Source organism: Dermochelys coriacea, chromosome 6, assembly GCF_009764565.3.
Source record: "Dermochelys coriacea isolate rDerCor1 chromosome 6, rDerCor1.pri.v4, whole genome shotgun sequence".
In the NCBI taxonomy this organism is placed as follows: domain Eukaryota; kingdom Metazoa; phylum Chordata; order Testudines; family Dermochelyidae; genus Dermochelys; species Dermochelys coriacea.
The window spans coordinates 12,748,801-12,769,777 of record NC_050073.1 but is presented as its reverse complement, the minus strand read 5'-3'; the positions used below and the strand labels follow the sequence as shown (position 1 = coordinate 12,769,777).

The following is a 20,977-nucleotide window of genomic DNA, read 5'->3' as shown; positions in this document are numbered from 1 at the left end:
AAAAGAATGAATGGACACAAATCAGACGTCAAGAATTATAACATTCAAAAACCAGTTGGAGAACACTTCAATCTCTCTGGTCACTTGATTGCAGACCTAAGAGTAGCTATCCTTCAATAAAAAAGCTTCAAAAACAGACTCCAACGAGAGACTGCTGAATTGGAATTAATTTGCAAATTGGATACAATTAACTTGGGCTTGAATAGAGACTGGGAATGGATGAGTCATTACACAAAGTAAAACTATTTCCCCATGTTATTTCTCCCCCCACCCCACCCCCCACTGTTCCTCTGATATTCTTGTTAACTGCTGGAATTAGCCTACCTTGTTTGTCACCATGAAAGGTTTTCCTCCTTTCCCCCCCCTGCTGCTGGTGATGGCTTATCTTAAGTGATCACTCTCCTTACAGTGTGTATGATAAACCCATTGTTTCATATTCTCTGTGTGTGTATATAAATCTCCCCTCTGTTTTTTCCACCAAATGCATCCGATGAAGTGAGCTGTAGCTCACGAAAGCTTATGCTCTAATAAATTTGTTAATCTCTAAGGTGCCACAAGTTCTCCTTTTCTTTTTACTGACTGAAGAATCTATAAATGTGGATTTAGGGAATGATCCTTCATCTCTGACTGTTTGGACTCTTACAGGGACGTATACCAGATGAAAAGCCGAGATCCCCAGAGACAACTTGGGGATTCTGAAAAGACTTTTAGGAAACTGGCAGTTTATTAAATCATGGCCACAATCTGGAGATGGGAAATCACTAAAAACTGGGACTCACCTGTTAATATATTCTGCTTTAACCTCTCAATTGCTCTCCTTTCCTTTTCTTAGCCAATAAACTAACACCTAATGCAGGTTCCCCTTTTCTCTCCCAGGAACATCAAATCCATGGCCTGGAGGGCTGAGGTGCTTCTGTCACCATCTACCCCACCAAGCCTCTATCAAGGTATCAGAGCTCCCCCTGTCAGTTTGTATGTGGAGAAGACTCATCTCAGCACTGCTTGTTTTATCCTCTTATTCCCACCATACATGTTGTTTAGCCTCTTCCGTCTCTTTCCTCTTGATGATCAGGAGGTGCCACTCTCCATTACCCGCCCCCACTGGTATTGAAAAATTAATCAATCTGTCAGTGATTTCCCATCTCAGAGTATTTACCACTACATCCATTTTCCTTCTCTCCCACTGGCTGTTGGAGTCACTACTCAGCTACAGATCCCCCCCCAGTCAGTGCATCTGCAATGTCCTGTTCCCTCCTGAGGAGCGAGACCCACAGGTCTGTAGCAGCAACTGAATTTGTTACTTACTCATATATTTTATGCTCCAATACTTAAGCGAGAAGAATTTGCTCTGGCAGCAAATGGCATGTGCAGAGACTGTTGGCTAGAGATGGTCAAGAACTTACCACTGGAATGATTTCCTGAAGGAAAATGCAGTTTCCATAAAATAGAAACTTTTTGTGAGAATATTTTGATTTTGCATAAATATTTTGATTTTTCATCAGAAAAATCAAAATTATATATTTTTTGTTTTGGGTTGGTTCAACCCAAATCGGAATTTTTTTTGTTGAACTGACCCAAAATATTTCATTAAACTTTATGTCCCTATTAGAATATTGCCTTATGGAAGTTGTACCTTTGGTCGTCATTCACCTATGAGCCAGACTCCGTGGAGGTCTACATCTCCCAAAGTGCAATGTGGGCTCTCCTCTGACCAACATGTATGATGCATCATGGGTGGATGGAAGCTGCATCATGGGAGACATAGTCCATGCAGGAACCCTGGGCACAGGGGAGAATGGATGCCTCAGGTTCCAATACTACAATTACAGGAGGTAATGCACAATAATTGGAAAATGTTTCTTAATGCAAAATATTTCATTTGAGTTGAGAGAGCTGGGACAAAAAAGTTTCTTCGTTTCTAAATTGATTTTTTTTTAAATTTCTGTTCCATAAAAATTGATACCTCATCTTTTTGTCATGCATTGGGATGAAAACAAATGTTGAAATATCAGAATTTCCTTGCTGGATGGAAAATCTGACTTTTGCTCAGCTCTGTTGTTGAATGAGTTTGATCATTGAGTTCATTGCTTTCAAAATATTTTGGACCTAACTCTTAAATGAGGACTCAGTCCCTGTGAGTCACTTTCAAAAACATAGAAACCAGCATGAAAGGCCTTTTCTTCTTTTACTTCAGGCTGTGACTAAAGTGACTTTTACTTTACATGATCACCGAAGATTCCACTTTGATCCCTGAAAAACTGAACAAAACAACTTTTAGCTACATTATTTTTCTTTTAACTTTCCTTCAGGTTTTCTTTTAAACATGTCTCTGAGTTTTAAAACTTGTTTTTATTATTATAATAGTATCTCCTCCTCCCTTTCCTCTCCCAGGAGCTTGCTATCACCAATATTTGGGGTATTTTCTCTCCACTCCTCGCACGGGTCAGGTTCTGGATTCTTTTTCTTTTTTGGCTCCTGGTGTCTCCACTCAAAGAGACTCTGCACTTTGCCCAGTGCACAGGGCGGCTGTCCTTTGATAAATCCATGATAATACTTCACTCGAAAGAAGCATAAAGCCCAATACACAGGAGACAATAAAATAGAGTAAATAAAATAAACTTCAGCAAATGAATGACACACCAAAAATAACACTATAATAGAAAGAAGAACTGTATTGGTCACAGGAAAATAGGATCGGGGCGGAAGGGTTAAGATGATCTAATAATTAAGAAACATTATTAACCCAATTTCCTGCATCCTCATGCTCACAAACTCCTCTAACCCCACCTCCCACCCACCTTCCCAAGGTGGATGGTACTGCTGAGGTCGCCTGTCCTGAGATGGAGTGTTACAGCGCTATGGTGGTGGCTGACTAAAACAAAAGTCACCTTTTAATTCATGCCTCGGTAGGGCAGGCTCCTGTCCTGATTCCATCCAGGTTCACTAGAATCCCTTGGGATCTCGGCTGGCTCCTGGTAACCTGTGCTGGGTAAGAGCTCTCTCTCTCTCTCTTTGGATTCTGGTAACTTTACTGCTAGAGCTCCCATATCCCTGAAGCCACAGTCTCAGAGTAATACTCCTTCTGGCGGGAGTGGGAATTTAGCAGGGACTGCCTGATCTGCACAGTCTCTCTTCCAGCTTCCAACTTTAAGCCCTCTCTCTTTGTCAGGCTGCCCTTTTCCCTGTAAACTTACTGTTGGGGGCTGTGCACCAGGACTGGTGGATAGCCTGTCCAGATCACCCCATGAAGAAGCCTCTCAAACTAGGCCCAGCCAGAGCTCCGTGTTTCTTTTGTTTTTAGTACTGACTCCAAGCATGCTGAGCATTGGGTCCAAGGGCACTGGTAACCATTTTAGCTGTAGTGCTTTTTGGTAGGGCCCCTTTGAGGTTGAGATTGGAGTTTCAGGAGCTGGGAAACCCCACATGAGTATTACAAGTATATTGACCAATAGTTTCAAATAAATTTAAGGGAGGAGATTTGTGATCATGACAGGGAGTAACCAGGCCAAACCTGAGCAGTGCTGCAGGAATCAGACATCCATGGAGATTTCTCTCTCTCTCTCTCTTTCTCTCTCACACACACAAACGGGGTGGGTGGAGGTGCATCAAGATCCCTCACACACGCACACACAGAGCGGGGAATACAGGAGGATCTCTCTCGCTGAGGATTGTGAGATTATTTGGGGTGGAGGTTGAGAGTGAGTGTGCTTTTCAGTTCTCTGTGTTTTGGGGGGATCTTTTTTGTGTGTTTATTAATTTTTTGGTAGTTGTATGTTTATTTTAGGATTTCTTCTGTCTTAGCAGGCTTTTGTGTGTTCTCTGGACTGGGATGGCCAGCCCAAGGCCCAGGGGACAAAGACTACAGTTTGTTGCAGAGTCTGAGGGTTTAACGTGTGGCTATGGGGTTTGGATTTTGCCTCCAGACTCTGCCTCTGTGGAAGAGCATGTTCTAACTGTGGGGAAGGTCACTCAGTTTAAGAATGTGAGATATTGCCTCCTGCATAAGCAAGGCTGTGGTGTTTGTTGCTTCACGTAGCCTCCTTGAGCAGGTGGCTGTGGAGGGGATTAGGGTGTTTTTTTCTCTGTTGTGCCCCTCTCAACACCTGCTGTTAAAATTGCTGTTTCTAATGTCCCTTCATTTTTAGGAAATGAGCAGCTGGCCAAAGGCCTGGCAAGTTATGGTAAGATCACTTGCCCTATTCGGAGGATTCCTTTAGACCGTAAAGCCCAGGAGTTCAGCATGTCTTGTCCTTTCATAGGCAGCTCTATATGATATTAAACTGTGATTCCAAAGTATTTAAAGTGTCCCTGAAGTATAGCATCGGGGAGTGTGACATCATGTTTGTTGCCACTGAGGACGTGGCCTGTTTTTGTTGTGGGAGTCTGACACTTTGAGTCAATCAGTGCCCTAAGAAGAGGCAGGCAGCCCCTGGTGACCCTCTGCCTGGCAATATGGGTGGTTCCAAGAGTAAAGCACAGGGTGGGGTGGCTGCGGCAGGGACTGAGAGCCAGCAGGCTCCAGATATCTCTGGGAATGTTGGTTCTGGAGGGGAGAGGGTTAGTTGGCCCTTTACACCCCAGGGGAGATGATATTACTGGTCCTGTGGCTCCTGATTCAGTGGACTCTCAGCCTGTCGCTGTGGTTTCCACGGCTTTGGTTGTGGATTCTAACTTGTTGGCAAAACTCCAGATCAAAAACCAGCCATTGAAGGCCCCAGTGGATTAGTTTGGTCAGTGCAGTCGGGGAGCACATGGCTGCGGGTGCTGCTGAGGGTCATTCTTTGGTTGGAGGCATGGGGAATTTTTGGGTATAAGTTTTGTCCCCTTGGTCCCGGCAGGCCCCTCCCTTTGGTCTCTCTGAGGTTCCCCACCCCCCCGAGATCACTAGTGACTCTGAGTCTGAGAGATTTCTTTGGGACCTGAACTCCCTGTGGTGGGGACACCCCGAACACTACTGGTAGGTTTCTGGATGAGACTAAGGGGAAATGTGGTATAGAAATGGCAGGTTGGTTTCCTGATCTTAATCTGTTTTTGTTGTCTGCTCAGTGTACTATGAGATGTGTCTCTGTGTCTGAGGTTGACCAACAGAAGCGGCATAAACTGAATAAAGTGATGACCAAAGCATGTGTCTATTTGACCAATGGAAATGTTGGGCATTAATGGATAGAAGAACACTTGGTGGCTTTGTTTGAGGTTTGGCTGTTGTTGTTTTTTCTGTTTCTGTCTTTTTCTTATTTCTTCTGATGAGTCTGAAGGATAATTTTGTATGTGGCTCTCTGAATGTGAATGGGCGCAGGAATGTGAAAAAACGTAGGGCTCTTTTTGAGTTCCTGTCCCAGAAAAGGGTAGATCTTTCGTTTTTGCAAGAGATGCACACAGATGCAGGCAACCAGACTGATCAGCTAGCTGATTGCAGAGGGGAGGTTTTCTGAGTTGGATTCCACTGCAAGCACAGGGTTTGCCATTCTTTTTGCGGACAGGGTGAAGCCTGATTCAGTGATCTCTCTCTGACACACATGGAAAGGGGAAGTGCAGGGGGACCTCTCTCTCATTCACCACCTCCTATAGTACTGATTATCAGTTACTTTCTAAACCGTTGTCCCTGAAGACTTGATTTTGCTCCTTCCTTAAAACAGTCAAAGTTTTACCACTGGTTTGGCCCAACTGCCTTTCTGTCATGACAGGGAACTCACTCAAATTTGAGCGGTGGCACTGTGACCCCACACACCAGGTTGCAACACCCAGATCAGAGAGCTAGCCAGCCCTGCAGGACTGAAGGTGCAGGAGCCACTGTTGCGGGATGAGTGCATGGTGGCTCTACACCCCCCCCAGCGCTTCTGACCCCTGCCTCCCCTCCCCTCCCCCGGGCCAGGACATGATCCCCCACCCCCCCAGGTTAGGGCTTCCCATGCGACCCTTTGACACATTCTGACAGGTTGCAATGCTCAGAACGTAGGATTTATACAACAAATACTTAAGTGCTGTATTTAGTACTTATTATATTAATGTGGCTATTCTATATCATGGGTTAGAAATATTTCATAAGCCAGACATTTTTGCACTAAAGCTATTTACTGGGTTGCGACAGGCCATCAAGGTTTACAAATGGGTCCTGAGATCAAAAAGGTTGAAAACTACTCTTTTAGCTCAGCCATGGCTCCCATGGCTTCTAGACTCCTGGCTCCCCATCAGCCCTAGTGGATTGATGACAAGCCAGAAATCTAGAAGCCTTGAGAACTTAGAAGCCCTGGGAACAGTGACTGAGCCAGGAGCCTAAGAGGTAGAGAGCTGCAGCTTCCAGAGTTTCCCGCTCTGCAGCAGGGAGCCAGAAGCCGATCCCTATCTCGAGCCAGTGTTCTCAGGGCTTCCAGGTGCTCAGCCAGTGACTTCCATCAGTTTATCAGCAAACACATACTTCTTGCATATCATTTTTATTTAATTTAAATTATTTATATACAGATTATAGTAAATTTATGCTTTAACACGATATAATTTCTAATTTAATTTTAAATGTTTATTTTTAAAAGCAAAACATATTTAATTTAAATAAAAATCCAATTTAAATTAGTCTGACTTAATTAAAAAAAAATCAGACAATGTCTGTGATTCTTTTATTAAAAGAAACGTCAATTTTTCTCCACCCTGCTTATTTTCAATATCAAGTTTGAGACATCAGCCAAAGCAGAACATGACCATAGGCGTATTTCTGTAGAAATTGCTTGTTTATGTGACCACTTTCAAGTAAAGACTAAAAACAAGGATTTAAGTTTGTGTGACAGTGATTTTCTTAATTACAATAGAAAAAAATGTGCATGAGGAGGTCTTTCATCAAATCTTCGATTGGAAGCCAAACACTCTGGCCATTGAGCTACCAACTTTCGCCCTTTTACAGAACCTCTTTCACAATTTACCCATGAACAGGCTCTGCGCATCTCACTGTTGAGCACTAAATACAGTATTGATTTGGTAAACAGATGTTCCAGGTGTTTGTTCCTTAGTCATGGTTCATGACCCACGAGTTTGATTGTCCAGGTGATGCTCATTAGCCATCATTATGCTTGGGAGGGTCTCCTGTTTGGGTTCCAATATCTCAATGAAAAGTTGCTCCAATGAGCTCCTATGTTCAGCCAGTCAACCACCGACAACTCAGGTGGTGGCAGAATAAATTCCACATTTTATTTACAGTGGTTGCTGTATTATTTATTAGTGAATTGCAGTAGTGGAAAAATGCCTTGGCTGAGATCAGGACCTGTGCTAGGCACTGAACATGTTATGGCAGGTGCCCCCAGGTGGCACTGTTACAGGTGTCCAAGGTCATTTTGTTTAAGATATAAACAAGCTTTCATGTAATTTATTCCTTTTACAAAAATACTTTGATTACATTTCTCCAAAATAACACTCTCCCCAGACACACCTTTTAGCAATCTGCTATCCTGCCTTTGCCAAGTGTCTGTCCAAGTGGGGGTCAAACTGATTTGGGGTCAGGATCAAAGGACAACTGACTATTCCTTTTAGCTATCCAGCTGCTAACAATTCTGTTAACTCTTCTGTCCACACACAATCAGTTTAATTAATTTAAAGTGTCATTTGGAAGCGGAGGCTTCTGATACTGTAACATAGAGAAGCAAAATACGTTTCAAATAAAGTTTTAATTTGATTTTCTCCAAAGGGCTGGTAGGTCCCAGACTCTGTTGGAGGAACCCTCGAGCGCTGGACACCCTGGTGCAATGTTCTTAGCCCTGGTTTGATCACTCTATTTGGGTGTGTCCACACTGCAATTAAAAGCTCATGGCTGGCCTGTGCCAGCTGTGCCAGCTGACTTGGGCTGCGGGACTGTTTAATTGCAGTGTAGATTTCTGGGATTGGGCTGGAACCTGATCTCTAGGACTTTTGAGGGTAGAGGATCCCAGAGCTCGGATCGGGAGCCAGAGCCTGGAAGTCTACACTACAGTTAAACAGCCTCAGAAACTGATCCCCGGAGCCCAAATCAGCTGGCACAGGCCAATCATGGGTGTCTAACTGCAGTGTAGACATACCTTGTGAGCACAAATAGGCTGCTTAAATCTGTCACCTTTAAGAAAAGCTATTTTCCCCCCCCCCCCGAGACTATACCTTGGGAACAACTTGGTCAAACATCTAAAAGTTTGGAACACGTATAGAATCCCAAGCACCCATGAGGCTCACCAACTTTCAAGGCAATCTGAGTAACCATGTGGATTTTAGAACAAATAGTAGAGTTGGATTTTAAACAGAAACCTGGTCTAAATCTTAATTATAGCATCACCCTGCTATAAGACAACTGGAAAGACAAAGGATGGGGGAAGGAAATATAATTATTCCCATTTTTAGGATGGAAAATTGAGGCTCATAAAGATAGAATGACTTGCCCGAAGTCACATGGGGGCATGGATGGTAGAGCCAGGCACTGAGCCACAGGTCTCTGAGTTCTAATCCAGGGCTTTAACTACAAGAGCGTCCTTTCTCTTGCAGAAAGCTCTGCTCATTCGCTTGTGGTTTTGGGTCTCAGAAATGTGCTTTTTGGATTGGACACAACCTCTCTTTTATAGGGTTGTAATTTTTAAAGTGGGGCTACTTAACAATCAGTATGTAAAAATTAGGGCCAGTTCTCCTGCTCTGAGCCTGGCTCAGCTGCCTGGGGTGGAGGCTCCCCCTACAGCCTCCCTGTAGCGATGGGGCTGCTTTGATTGGGTCGCACCATCCTGGGTCTGATCAGTGTGGAGTGGGCAGGACTTAAAGGGAAACTTTTTACCCTTTCTGAATTGTAGTTGGTTAATGGAAAGGGTGAGGGGCGGTACTTAGGAAGGAAGTCTTGCCCCAAACCTTGTTCCTTATTGGTCAGCGGCAGACATTTGAAGTGTCTAGGCCAGTCTCACTTTTGACTGCTGAAGAGCAAAGGGCAAGGGGTGGAGTTTAGACAGGAAGTCCCACCCACTGCTGGTTTCTCATTGGACAAGAGGTGGGACTTGGGACAGAATCTGTAGCAGGACTTCTGGCTCATTCTTGATGCTGATTGGTCAGGCAGAGGGGCTCGTGGGTGGGGCCACCTGTCAAACCAGCTGTGATGAACCCCATTCATGCATTGATCCCCTCCTGTGCCTTTCTCTCTCCTGCAGCTTGGGGACCTCTGCTATGTGGGAGTGCGATGTCACAGCCGTTGGCTGCAGGGATCTCGCTGCTGTTCTCAGAACCAGCCAGAGCCTGACAGAGCTGAACCTGTATGGTGATCATCTGGGCAATGCCGGAGTGTGGCTGCTGTGTGAGGAACTGATACACCTGAACTGCAAACTGAAGAGACTGATGTAAGTAACAGCCGGCTCCCTTTAGTCTGTGCCTGGTAACACTGATGCTGTGAGTTAAACTCAGGGTACCAGTAAGGATCACAACACCCTACAGTGCACGTAGTGGGCTCAGGCTTCAGCCCCTGTTGAGCAGGGAAAGCAGCTGGGCAACTACCCTAAAGGGGCAGCTAAGGATCCCCCTGACTCATAGTAATCCGCTGGTGGTAGAAAGCAGGTACAGCCCACTATGTACCACCCACTCCCTGCATCGCCATGCCTCTGTGTAGCATGGAGGTGTATTTCCGGGGCAGAGTGCATGGTGCTCCACCTCTCCTAGGCCGGCACAGCATCTGGGGTAACTTAGGGCAGCCCTGAGGTTCCTCTGTGTTAGACCAGAGGCGATTTTGTCCCCTACCTGGCCCAGGATCAGGGAAGTGCAGAGGTGGCTTATAACCAGTTTCTTTAGTCTCCTCATCAGCGCTGAGTGTGAAGTTGGTGCAGTTGAGGAGAGAGTCCAGTGGTTTTTAGCAAATCCCAGATGCAGCATGTTTTGCTGTTACAGACACAATTATTTTAAGACCAAAAAAACCCAACAACCCAGTACTGCCAACATTAAGACATCAAAAATCATGAGTTAGACTCCTGAAAATAATGAGACCTAAAAAAAAAATCTAATTGTGGTGGGTTTTTTAGTCTACCTTTTGAGTTTTAAACTCCCCTCTACTCCTTTGCCAATGTGTGCGAGATGATTTCAGGTTGAAAAATCAAACTTTAATGTACGTAAAAATTCATGCCTCTCTCTAGTTGCTCAGATGGAGACTGCATTTAATTTATCCTCATCCATCATGTAGAGGAATTTCTATCCCTTTCCAATCACCATCTTGACTTTCTCCCCTCCAAATTTATTTCCTTGGATAAAAGAAAGGCTGGATTGTAAATAGTTCAAGGACCACTGACCTCACACTTGCACATACAACTTACACTATTTGTTAGGGTTGATGAGTTACAGAAATATGTATTAAAGAACTTGAAACTTATTCATATAAATATGTAAGCCAGGGGTGCGGAACCTATGGGTTGCGGACCAGATCTGGCCTCTTGCTCATTTTCATTTGGCCCTCGGGCCACACATGTTCAACTTACCCGCTGCGGGGGTCACTGAGTTTTGGGGCTCCCCCCCCCCCACAGCGGGGCAAGCCAGCGTTCACAGCTCCAGCCCTGCGGGGGGCACCAAAACTCAGGGCTTCCTGCCTGCAGGACTGGAGCTGCAAGCGCTGGCTCATCCCACTGCAGGTGGGAAGCCCCAAGCCTCGGCACCTCCCACCCCCGTGGGGCTGGAGCCGCGAGCGCTAGCTTGTCCCACCGTGTGTCAGGGGAGAAGCCCTGAATCTCAGCACCCCTCAAGGGGCTGGAGCTGCCAGCACTGGCTCATCCCACTGTGTGGGGAAGCCCGGAACCTCTGTGCCCCCTCAGGCAGGTAAGTTGAATGTGTGTGGCCCACCATTAATTTTTTCAATGGGTCAATGGCCCCTGATAGAAAAATGGTTCCCCGACCCTGGAATAAATGAGAAAGTCACAGTCAACATACTATGGGATTGTTTTAACCTTTTCCAAGAAGCAGCATTTCCCTGATTTCCCCCAACCACCACATCTCTGCCAGAGACTAGACGGTGTTCCACCCCGCAAATACTCCTCCTCTTCCTCCAGACCCCCCTTCAATATGCTCCCTTCTGTCCCCCACATCGCTCTGCAGCCCATTTTCCTGCACCCCTAAATCTGCCTCCTTCTCCCCCGTTACCAGATTTGCCCATTACTTTGGGGTATGCTCATTTATTAGGGTTACTCTTCTGGGGGTGGGGTTCTGTAATTCTATCAATGTACTACTTGTGTCCTTGTGTTTTCATATGGAGCTCTAGTTCTCCCTTCTGCAAGTCCCTTCCCAATGGAGCTATCCTGCAAGACCTAGGTCCCCAGGGCTGGGTTCCTCCAGCCCCAGAATCAGATGAACACACACACACACACACACACACACACACACACAAATTAACAGAGCAAGTATTAGTGGACCGGTTAAATCAGCACTCCCAAGCTGAGCCCTTATATGTTCCTGGACTCAGAAGTCTGGGTTGAGCAGCACTTCCAAACTACCACCCTTGTATGTCACAGATTCAGCACGTCCCTATCCCCACTTTCATGTTACAATTGTTCTGGTAGGAACCCAATTGATGAGCAAACCCCACAGTATTTTTGGGTGCTACACGGATCTTTAGCTTAGGTAAGAAGAGCATTGCTGCAGAGTAAATAGGGAAGCCAAAAACACAAAAGAGTAAAGTTCAGAGAGAGAGGGAGGGAAGCAACCAGCTTAACCATAAAAGTTATTTATTGAATAATAGTGATAACCACACAAGGAGAGCCTAAACAGACATAACAGTTACATTATTAAAGATTATAAAAACTGATCAAACAAGTCACGGTTAAAAAGTTATACCTGAAGTAGAAAAGAAAACAGAGAGAGAGAGAGAGAGAGAGAGAGAGATGGAGTCTCACCACTCCATGAAGCTTGAACTAGTCGGGGTTCCCAGGTGATGGTGGTAGCTCAGGGTCCTAAGTGCTGGAGATAGGTAGAGCCCCCAGCACGGTCAGGAGAAGATGGAGTCCCAGTGGAACTGATGCGGAGTTTGGATCCAGGCATCAGAACACTTACTTGAGCGAGGGTAGGGTTTTTTGTAGAGAAACAACAGTGGTTCAAGGGAAAACACTATATTTGTTTATGGGTAAACTGATGACTATGGTGTTTTCTTTAGGCTAGACAATAGGAACTGGTCATTCCTTGCTATGGGTGGTGTTCCTTCAAGGGAGCTCACAATGCAATTAGTCAGTTTCAGTATTTTGGATATCAGTCAAGGATTTATTACTAGAATTGGTCTGATAACTGCTGAGCTGGCTGTGTGCAGGCATAGGTTCATTAACATCTGGAGCAGAGGTCCCCCAGGATGCAGTGCTTCCCTGGTCCCAGAGTTCAGTGCAGTTCTTGCCTTGGAATCTCTGTTCTCCATTCTATATGCTAATGGAGATGCCTCCCTGTCCCATCTTTGATGCAGATGAGGCTAGGGGAGTTGCCTTAATCCTATCACCCTTGTCAGGAGGGGTTTAGGTGTGTCTCCCACCGCCTTTTCATTGCTTTCTGTAAGTCCTTCTTCTGATCGGTTATGGTTCAAACAGAGGCTGGGGCGGGGGGTCCTTCATGAGTCAGACAGGCTGGATACTGCGCCCTGGTTCCCCAAGAACACAGAGCTGACTGGTATCACCCCCCATTGCCCTGATCCCCCTCACTCTCTCCATCTACTTTTAGCACTGTCCTTGGAGCACCTCACAGTCCCCTGTGCCCTGTATAGCCCCCAAACCAGAATGGCAGCCATTTTGCCTGTGGGCATGGCTTCCATCTCATTGAAAACAGTGGGAGGTGGCAGCCAACTTTATCAAGGGCAGCCTCACTTCCACGAGCAGATGGATTATAAGGAAATGGCAGCCATATTGCTGGCTTCAAGCACATTGGCAGTAATAGGAGATGGCAGCCATTTTGAATAAGGGAAAATTTGCAAGTTTTTGCCTTTCATCATGTTTTCAGGTCAGGATGGGGAATTGCCAGTATTGCAAACTAGTGATTTTAGCACAACTGTTTTATGTGGTCCAGCCACTAGAGGGGGACAGAGCCATGCTGGGTAAGGTGGGTTACACTAGTACATCCCTTTCCGTAGAACCGGACTGTCAAGCTGTCTGAGGCGGGACTTAGGAGCATGGACACTCACCAAGGGCGATTTGCATCCTAGATCTCACACCAAAGACACTGGCATCCAATCCTATAGTAGCTATTGAGAGATTAATTACTAAGGGTATATCTACACAGGAATATAAGCCTATGCTCAAGCCTAACTGCCCTTGTGTCCACACATCAATTGTGTTAATCTAGGACTCAAACCTAGGGTCCAGGACCCTGCAGGACTGGAGCGTCCGAGCCTGTGTTAAGCTGAGACCTAGGGTCCAAGCCCAATTTCTTTCCTCTGTTCACATGGCCCAAACTTGACTCTGGTCCCTCCAGATGTATCCCAGAGTTCCTTGGGGCAACTTCCTTAGTCCTGTCTATGCGGACAATTGGTGGTGCAGTCTCTTCTACTCTATTGGAAACAGAAGCCATATCATCCTTTGCAAACTGCAGCAGCTCAGATAAGCATTAACCCATTTTCTGCTGAACAGTGGTCTGCCAGCACACTGTCAGCAAGCCTGCAGGGTTTTCAGTGGAGACTGATCAGAAAAAGCTTTTTGCAAAGAGAGCTGCTTCCTGGTCCCAAGAACACAGCCAGATTTTGGTGCACACTGACCAGGTGCCCCTGCACACACAGCCGCAGGGACGGCAGAGCTCCCGGCTCAGCATGGCTGGGGGAGGATGACCCCTGACACCCTGGCTGTTCCCCCTCTCTACAGATCACCCACTTGGTTCCCTCTCCTCTCTCTGCCACCCCCTTCCCTCCCTTGGGCTCTATATGCAGGGTGCCTGGGCATCATTCATTGTCAGGGCAGCGAGTGGGAGCCAGCCCCAAAACCTCCCTGTAGTCTCCTACGGTGGAAGCTCTGTCTATGGCTCCTCCTCGCTGCTCTGCAGAACTTGTCTGAAACACAGAGCAATGCTGACAGGTGGGAGGCAGCTCCCAGCTGCCAGCATAGGCATTGGCTCCATGGGTGCTCCGTGGCTCAAGCACCCACAGAAAAAAAAATAGTAGGTGCTCAGCACCCACCAGCCATAGTGATTCCGTGCCCTGGTGGCTTGCCAGGGTGGGCCCCATTGCAGGTGGGGTGGAGCATCCACTGGGAGAAATAAAGTCAGTGCCTGTGGCTGCCAGCATGTTGGGGGTCATCCCTCCCCCAGCCATGCTGAGCTGAGAGCCCTGCTGCTTCTTCCCCCTTTCAAAGGCAGCCTCACGGTCCGCTCTCTGTCCCTTTCTCATGGGCTCCCCCTGCCCTCCCTGGGCTGTGTGTGCAGAGTTGTCCAGGCAGTGTGTACTGTGAGGGCGGTGAGTGGGAGCCAGCCTCTAAACTTCCCCACAGACTCCCGGGGATCCCTTATCCCTGCCTTCAGGGCTGTGGCGGGATGGTGGAGCACACTGCACACCAAGCCCTGGGGATGCACTTCACCACTCTATAGCCAACAGCAGCCAGGCTAGGGTCAGGGGGTGTTTTTCCTCTGAAACTTACATTTTATGTCAACCTTCAGAACAAAAACATATAAAAAGCCAACCAGACAAAATCACCTTCATTGAACAGCCCACTTTAAAAATTGAAAATTGCAAAGTTTCATTTGAATAGTTTGACAGCCCTGAAGACTGACGTCCTAATTGTCCTCAGAACAGGGACACATGGACATTTTCCTGCCAGTGTGACTCAGGCTAGAGTGCAGAGCCCAACTCTCAGATTAGCTGGCAGTTCAAGATCTTCACAAGCTGCCGTCATTCTACTGAGACAGCCGCCAAAGGAGCTAATTATGCCATTTCTGTACTCGTGTGTCCTTATGGGCACCTGAATCCCATCAACAGCACCGTCACCGTTAGGAAATAGGGTGGGCAGTAAGTAGAGTGTAACACATTCCTCGCATGGGAGTGCTGACACTTGAGGGGGCATGGGCGCTAGGCACTCTGGGATAGGGTTACTTTGACTGGGGTCTGTGCACTGCAGTGTGGGTGCCAGAGTCCTAGGTTCAAGCACAGGTCAGAAAATTCTTAACCAAGGGTTAAAATGCAGAATCAATGCTCAAGCTCCGGGTTTCCAGACACAGGTCAGGTGACTCCAGTCCCACTAACCCTAGGCTTCCATTCCTGTGTAGACATACCCCCAGAAAAAGAAATGAGAGTTATTGAGAGGTTAAAGCAGGTAAAAATGTATGTACAGGTGAGTTACAGTCTATAATTTCAAAAGGTAGCAGAGGTGGGGGTGATCAAATCACAGAACAGGGAACCATTTGGATCACGTTACAATTCAGCACAAATGGAGCAAAACTTCAGAAGATATACAGAGCAGGAAGGAGGCATATGTGGGAGTGGACCACTTACGAGTGGTAACTAAAATGAGGAAAAAAAATAAGAATTCAAACAGTCAAAAGAAGAAGAATGTTTACTTGTGTCCATATTTATAGCTTCTTCTCACAAAAACCAAGTGGTCAGGATGGCCGTACATGGGTTCTTTCTTCATGGCGGGAAAAGAGGGATGCACTTAGACACTCTGGCAGTCTACTTTTGACTTAACTAGCTTGAATAATTTTGTATTATCTGGAAACTTTGTCGCTTTACTGTTCATCTCCTTTTCCAGATTATTAATTAATATGCTGAACAGCACAATTCTTAGTACAGATCCTTGAGAGACCTTGCTGTTTGCCTCTCTCCATTGTGAAAACTGATCATTTATTTCTACCCTTTGTTTCCTATCTTTCAACCAGTTACTGATTTATGAAAGCACCTTCACTCTTAGCCCAGGACTATTTAGTTTCCTTAAGAGCATGTGGTGAGGGACCTTGTCAAAGGGTTTCTGAAAATCCAAATACATTATATCGACTGGATCCCCCTTATCCACATGCTTGTTGACTCCCTCAGAGAATTTTAATACATTGGTTAGGCCTGACTTCCATTTACAAAAGCCACGCTGACTCTTCCTGTTTATCTATATGTCTGATAATTCTGTTCTTTACTATTGTTTCTACTTAATTTGCCTATGATTGCCTCTAAAGCCCTTTTAAAAAATTAGCTTTACATTAGCTACCTGACACAGAGTAGTCCTCAGGAGGTAGAAAGCAAGTATAGCCAACACTGTACCACCTATCACCTGCATCTCCCTGCCTCCATGTAGGAGGAGCATGGAGGTGTATGTCAGTGCATGGTGCTCCACCTCTCCTAGGCCAGCACAGCATCTGGGGTATCTTAGGGCAGCCCTGAGGTTCCTCTGTGTTAGACCACAGGCCATTTTGTCCCGCACCTGGCCCAGGATCAGGGCAGTGCGGAGGTGGCTTATAACCAGTTTCTTCAGTCTCCTCATCAGCGCGGAGTGTGAACTTGGTGCAGCTGAGGATGGAGTCTGGTAGCTTTTACCAAATCCCAGGCCAGATGCTGCATGTTTTGATGTTACAGACACAATTACTTTCAGACAATTAAAAAAACCAGTATTGCTAACATCAAGAGATCAATAATCATGACTTAGACACCTCACAAATTACGAGAATTTAAAAAAAATATAATTGTGGAATTTTCTTAGTTTGTCTTCTGAGTTTTTAACTCCCCTCTACTCCTTTGCCAATATGTGTGAGATGTTATCAGGTTGAAAAGTCGATCTTTAATTAACACAAAAATGCATGTGTACACCCTGGCTGCTCACAAGGAGACTCCACTTACTCTCTCCCACCCGTAATATAGAGGTGCTTCTTTCCTATTACTGTCTTGACTCTCACGTATTACTGTCTTTTCTTTCTCTCTTTTATCATTTGATAAAAGAAGGGCTGGATTGTAAATAGTTTGAGAACCGCTGACCTAATTAATCTATCGTGATTCACATGCACACATAGAACTTATACTTGGTTTCAGGATGGATGAGTTACAGATATACGTATTAAATGCTAAACACATTCTTATACATTTAACATCTCTTTTGAACTATACTAAAATATCAGCTGATCTGGCTCCTAGCTATGAGTTTGTCAGTTCTTAGCTGATGCCTATGGCTTTGGCCAGAGCTGGCCCTTGATTTACCAGTGTCAAAAGTACCATGCTCTGAACTGGAGTACTGGCTCCTATTCTCCCAAACTCGCTGCAGAGAGACAAACCCCATTTTTCTGAACTGGCTGTACTAGTAAATACAAGAGTAAGTGAAATAGTCCTGTCTTCCTGCAGCTGGGATGGAGTTTGAGCACCCACCTGCACTGCAGCAGAGTCAGGCCAAGGCTGCAGCCCCACAACAGCTGCTAAAAACTCACCCCCTTCAAGAGCTGTGTTACTAAAGCCCTGTGGGGAGGGGGCGTAAGGAGCCCCTGCAGCACTGAGAGCTGAGATCACGCTGCTTCCATGGAGAGAGTCTCTGAGCTGGATTTTGCAGCCCCTGCTCCCTGTGAGCGCTGAGTATCCCCACAGTGATCAATGGGACTGTCCGTGTCAGTAAGTGCTCCCCGCCCTGAGCAAGGGCTGCACAATCCAGCCCTTTATGTACAGAAAGGACATTGCTGTCCCTGCCCAGAGCTCACAGGGTGAGTGGGGTGTGGTGGTGCAGACCAGGCTACAGACTGCACCAGCGCTTTTCCTCCCCTTCCCCAAGGGAAAGGCACCTGCTGGCAGTGAGATCAGCAGGCAGAGCCGTGACAGTGACATGGATCCTGTGGGCTCTGACAGCAGCTGGGAAAGACCTCAGTGGTGGGCAGCCCAGTGACAGGGACTGTGGGCTCAGGCATCATGTCTGCAGAGAGAATTAGCACGTCCTTTTCTCTCATTTCCCCCACAGGTTGGGCGATGGCCACTTAACTCCAGAAATGCAGGCAGAGCTGGATGCTGTGGAAAAGATAAAACCTGATTTGAACAAAAAGATATGGCCTGAGGACTGAGTGGGAACCCCTGCACCAACATGGCTCTGGCCTGGCTGCCCTGCCACTAGCTACATCAGCAGCCAGGAACAGCTGAGGACCTGGCTCACTTAAGAGGGATTCCACCATCCCCAGGGACTCCAGCAGCATATTTCAGCATCTGTGACAGGGTGCTGGATAGATATTGTCAGGCCCAACCCTCCTGCCTGAGGCAAAATACTCAGGAGTAGGAGCTGGTTTTGCTCCATGCTTGGTCTGATCTTGTAGGGGGTAGTTGGTTTGGCGGAAGGAAGGTGGAGCAGAAGGGAGGAAGAGCTTAGTTTCCAAGGAAGGGAGAGATGTGGGATTGTGAGATGGAAGGGTCTGGTAACCCCCCGTTTCAGGCTCTCAGTGCAGGGTAGATCCAAGAACCATGCTTGGATCCAGTGGGGAATTTTCATTCAGTCCCAATAGCTCAGTCACTCTTCATTGTATGTTTCTTCCCCCTTCCTGCCTCCAGTTTTACACAATTCCACAGCTATTAAGGCAACATTCTGTGTCCATCTCCAACATTTGTTCATGCCAGGTGTATGTTTCTGTGTCAGTTTTGCTAGAGTCCAATAAAGATCATGAATCAAGAACTAATGTTGCACTTCAGAGTTTGTATTTCTTGCCATGGTTTGTGCTGCTTTTGTGCACAAGAATTCTCCCATTCTCCAAGGCAACTTTATCTTCAGTAATATTTTTTAATTAAAGACAAATTCAGTGAAATATAGTCAAATAGCCTGCAAACCTGGAGAGCTGCAGTTCCAAAGGCCCCAGCTTGCCTTTCAGTGTCTCATAGGAGCGTAAAAGCCAGTGCCAATGGGGATCTACTCTTTCGTGCTGTGGTTCTCAACTAGGGGTTCAGGGCCTCCTGGGGGGCTGTGAGCAGGTTTCAGGGGGGCTGCCAAGCAGGGCTGGCATTAGACTTGCTGGGGGGCCAGGACAGAATCCATTCACGGCCTCCTGGTGCCACTCCCTCAGTGGCTGGCAGGGGAACCCGAGCCAGACCTCTACTGCAAGTTCCAGCTCAGAGAGCCTCTAGCCAGCAGTAAAGTTCTGTTCCCTTCTAGACCTTACTGCCTTCCCCTGAGCTATGTATGTCTGTCCGTCCGTCCGTCCGTCCGTCCGTCCTTTCTATCCACCTGGCTGGCTCTTCCCCCCAGGTTTGCCAGCCCACCCACATCTCCTTCCTCCCAGAGAGTGACTGAAGACTTCCCTAGCAACTCCCCCTTCTGCTTCCAATTTCCTCTCTTTATAGTCCCAGCACAGCTACTTCCTCTCCAGCTGGGCTCCCTCACTCAGTCAGGGGATTACTTGGCCACTGATTCCTCTCAGCTGTGACTTGTTGGGTTAATTGGCCCTGTTCTCACTGCACTAACCCTTTCAGCGCAGGTGTGGGGTGAACACCCCCTCACAGTCAGACAAATAGAACGTCCTTTACTATATTTCACAAACTGCACTGAGTAAAATGACTGCTGGTAGCCGTGCTTTCCTCAGTGATTACATTTAGCGTGAGATGCAATGGTATCATTCTGTCCTTGGGTATGTCTATATAGAATATGAATGCACTTGTATTGAATGCACAAAACATTCCTACTGTGTTATTTACAAGTACTTTCCCTTTCAAATTGGCGTCCAAATAAAAAACCATCAGAGTTGTCAGCTAAAGGTATGTGATACCTGCGTGGGAAGTTACCCCAGTATGGTGGCCTTCTGCTTATTCAGTTGGATGCTTTCCTGGAACTGTCCCTGTGAAACACAGAAACCGACCTGTCTTAACACAGCCTTTACAAACGCCTTTCCAGATATACCACACTAATGTTACCGGTTCCCAAAAGCAACATTGTGAAGTTTGTAATGGTGACAATGGCAATAGCACTCCAGCCAAAGAGAATGCCCTAGTTTGTAGTGGGCAGCAGCTGGCATCAGTCCCCAGGAAATGCCCTTATGGTGGTGCTGCTGTTATTGCTGATCTCCAGACTTGTTTCCACTCAGACCAAGGGAGAGAAAAGCAGAGCAAAGAGAAAATGCAATCTCTCTCTCTGGTGCTGACTTTCCCTGGCAGACTCTCTGCTGGGGATCACAGGTCCAGCACATGGTCTGATTACCCACTCTGAGACCCAGAAAACTCTTACCAGTGTCTGGCTGTTTAAGACATTGTGTTTAGCTTCTTCTGTGGTCTCAGAGAGTGTGTCTATACTGGCACATATCAGCTGACTCGGGCTTGTGGGTCTCAGGGTGCAGGACTAAAAATTGCAGTGTAGGAGTTCGGGCTTGGGCTGGACCCGGGCTCTGAAATCCTGTGGGGGGAGGGGTCTCAGAGCCCTGCTTCCAGCCCTGGAACATCTACCCTGCTATTTTTAGCCAGTAGCCTAAGCCCGCATCTGAGAGTCAGTGCCACTGTTTTTTTATGCATTGTAGACATAGCCAGACTCACAGCAGTGTTGTGAAAGAGGGAGTTGTCTTGGCTGACTAACTAAGACTCTGATTAGATGAAAAGAAAAGGAGTACTTGTGGCACCTTAGAGACTAACAAATTTATGTGAGCATAAGCTCAAACTTATGCTCACATAAATTTGTTAGTCTCTAAGGTGCCACAAGTACTCCTTTTCTTTTTGCAGATACAGACTAACATGGCTGCTACTCTGAAATCTGATTAGATAGAAAGCAGAAAGCAAAAGACAGAAATAAGAAGAAGGAGCAAAATGTTGGGTAGTAGGAAACTGACACATGAAGGAGAGCTGGCAGCAGGAATCTCAGTTTACATCCCAGGTGAAGTTCATGAATTGGCGAAAGCTGGTGGAGATGGTGATGTCATTTGGGTACCTCTCTAGGACTCGTTCTGGTCAGAACGTCTTTCAGGATCAGGATGATGAAGGCCCAGCAGTGTCATGGTGGATCCCAGGTGATGGTGGGGATGGCGGCCATGATGGTAAAGCTCACTACTTACAATCTACACGTCCCACTGTCCTGTTGAGTGACCCCTACCACACAATTTGTGTCCAAACAGACCGGCTACCTCATTCCATCAGCATTAACCGATCGAAACA

General features: G+C 46.6%; 1 pseudogene; it reads left to right on the top strand.

Moving 5' to 3' along the window:
- The window catches only part of LOC119856963, a 201,379-nt pseudogene extending 182,861 nt beyond the window's left edge, over positions 1-18,518 (top strand).
- The last annotated feature ends 2,459 nt before the right edge of the window (positions 18,519-20,977 follow it).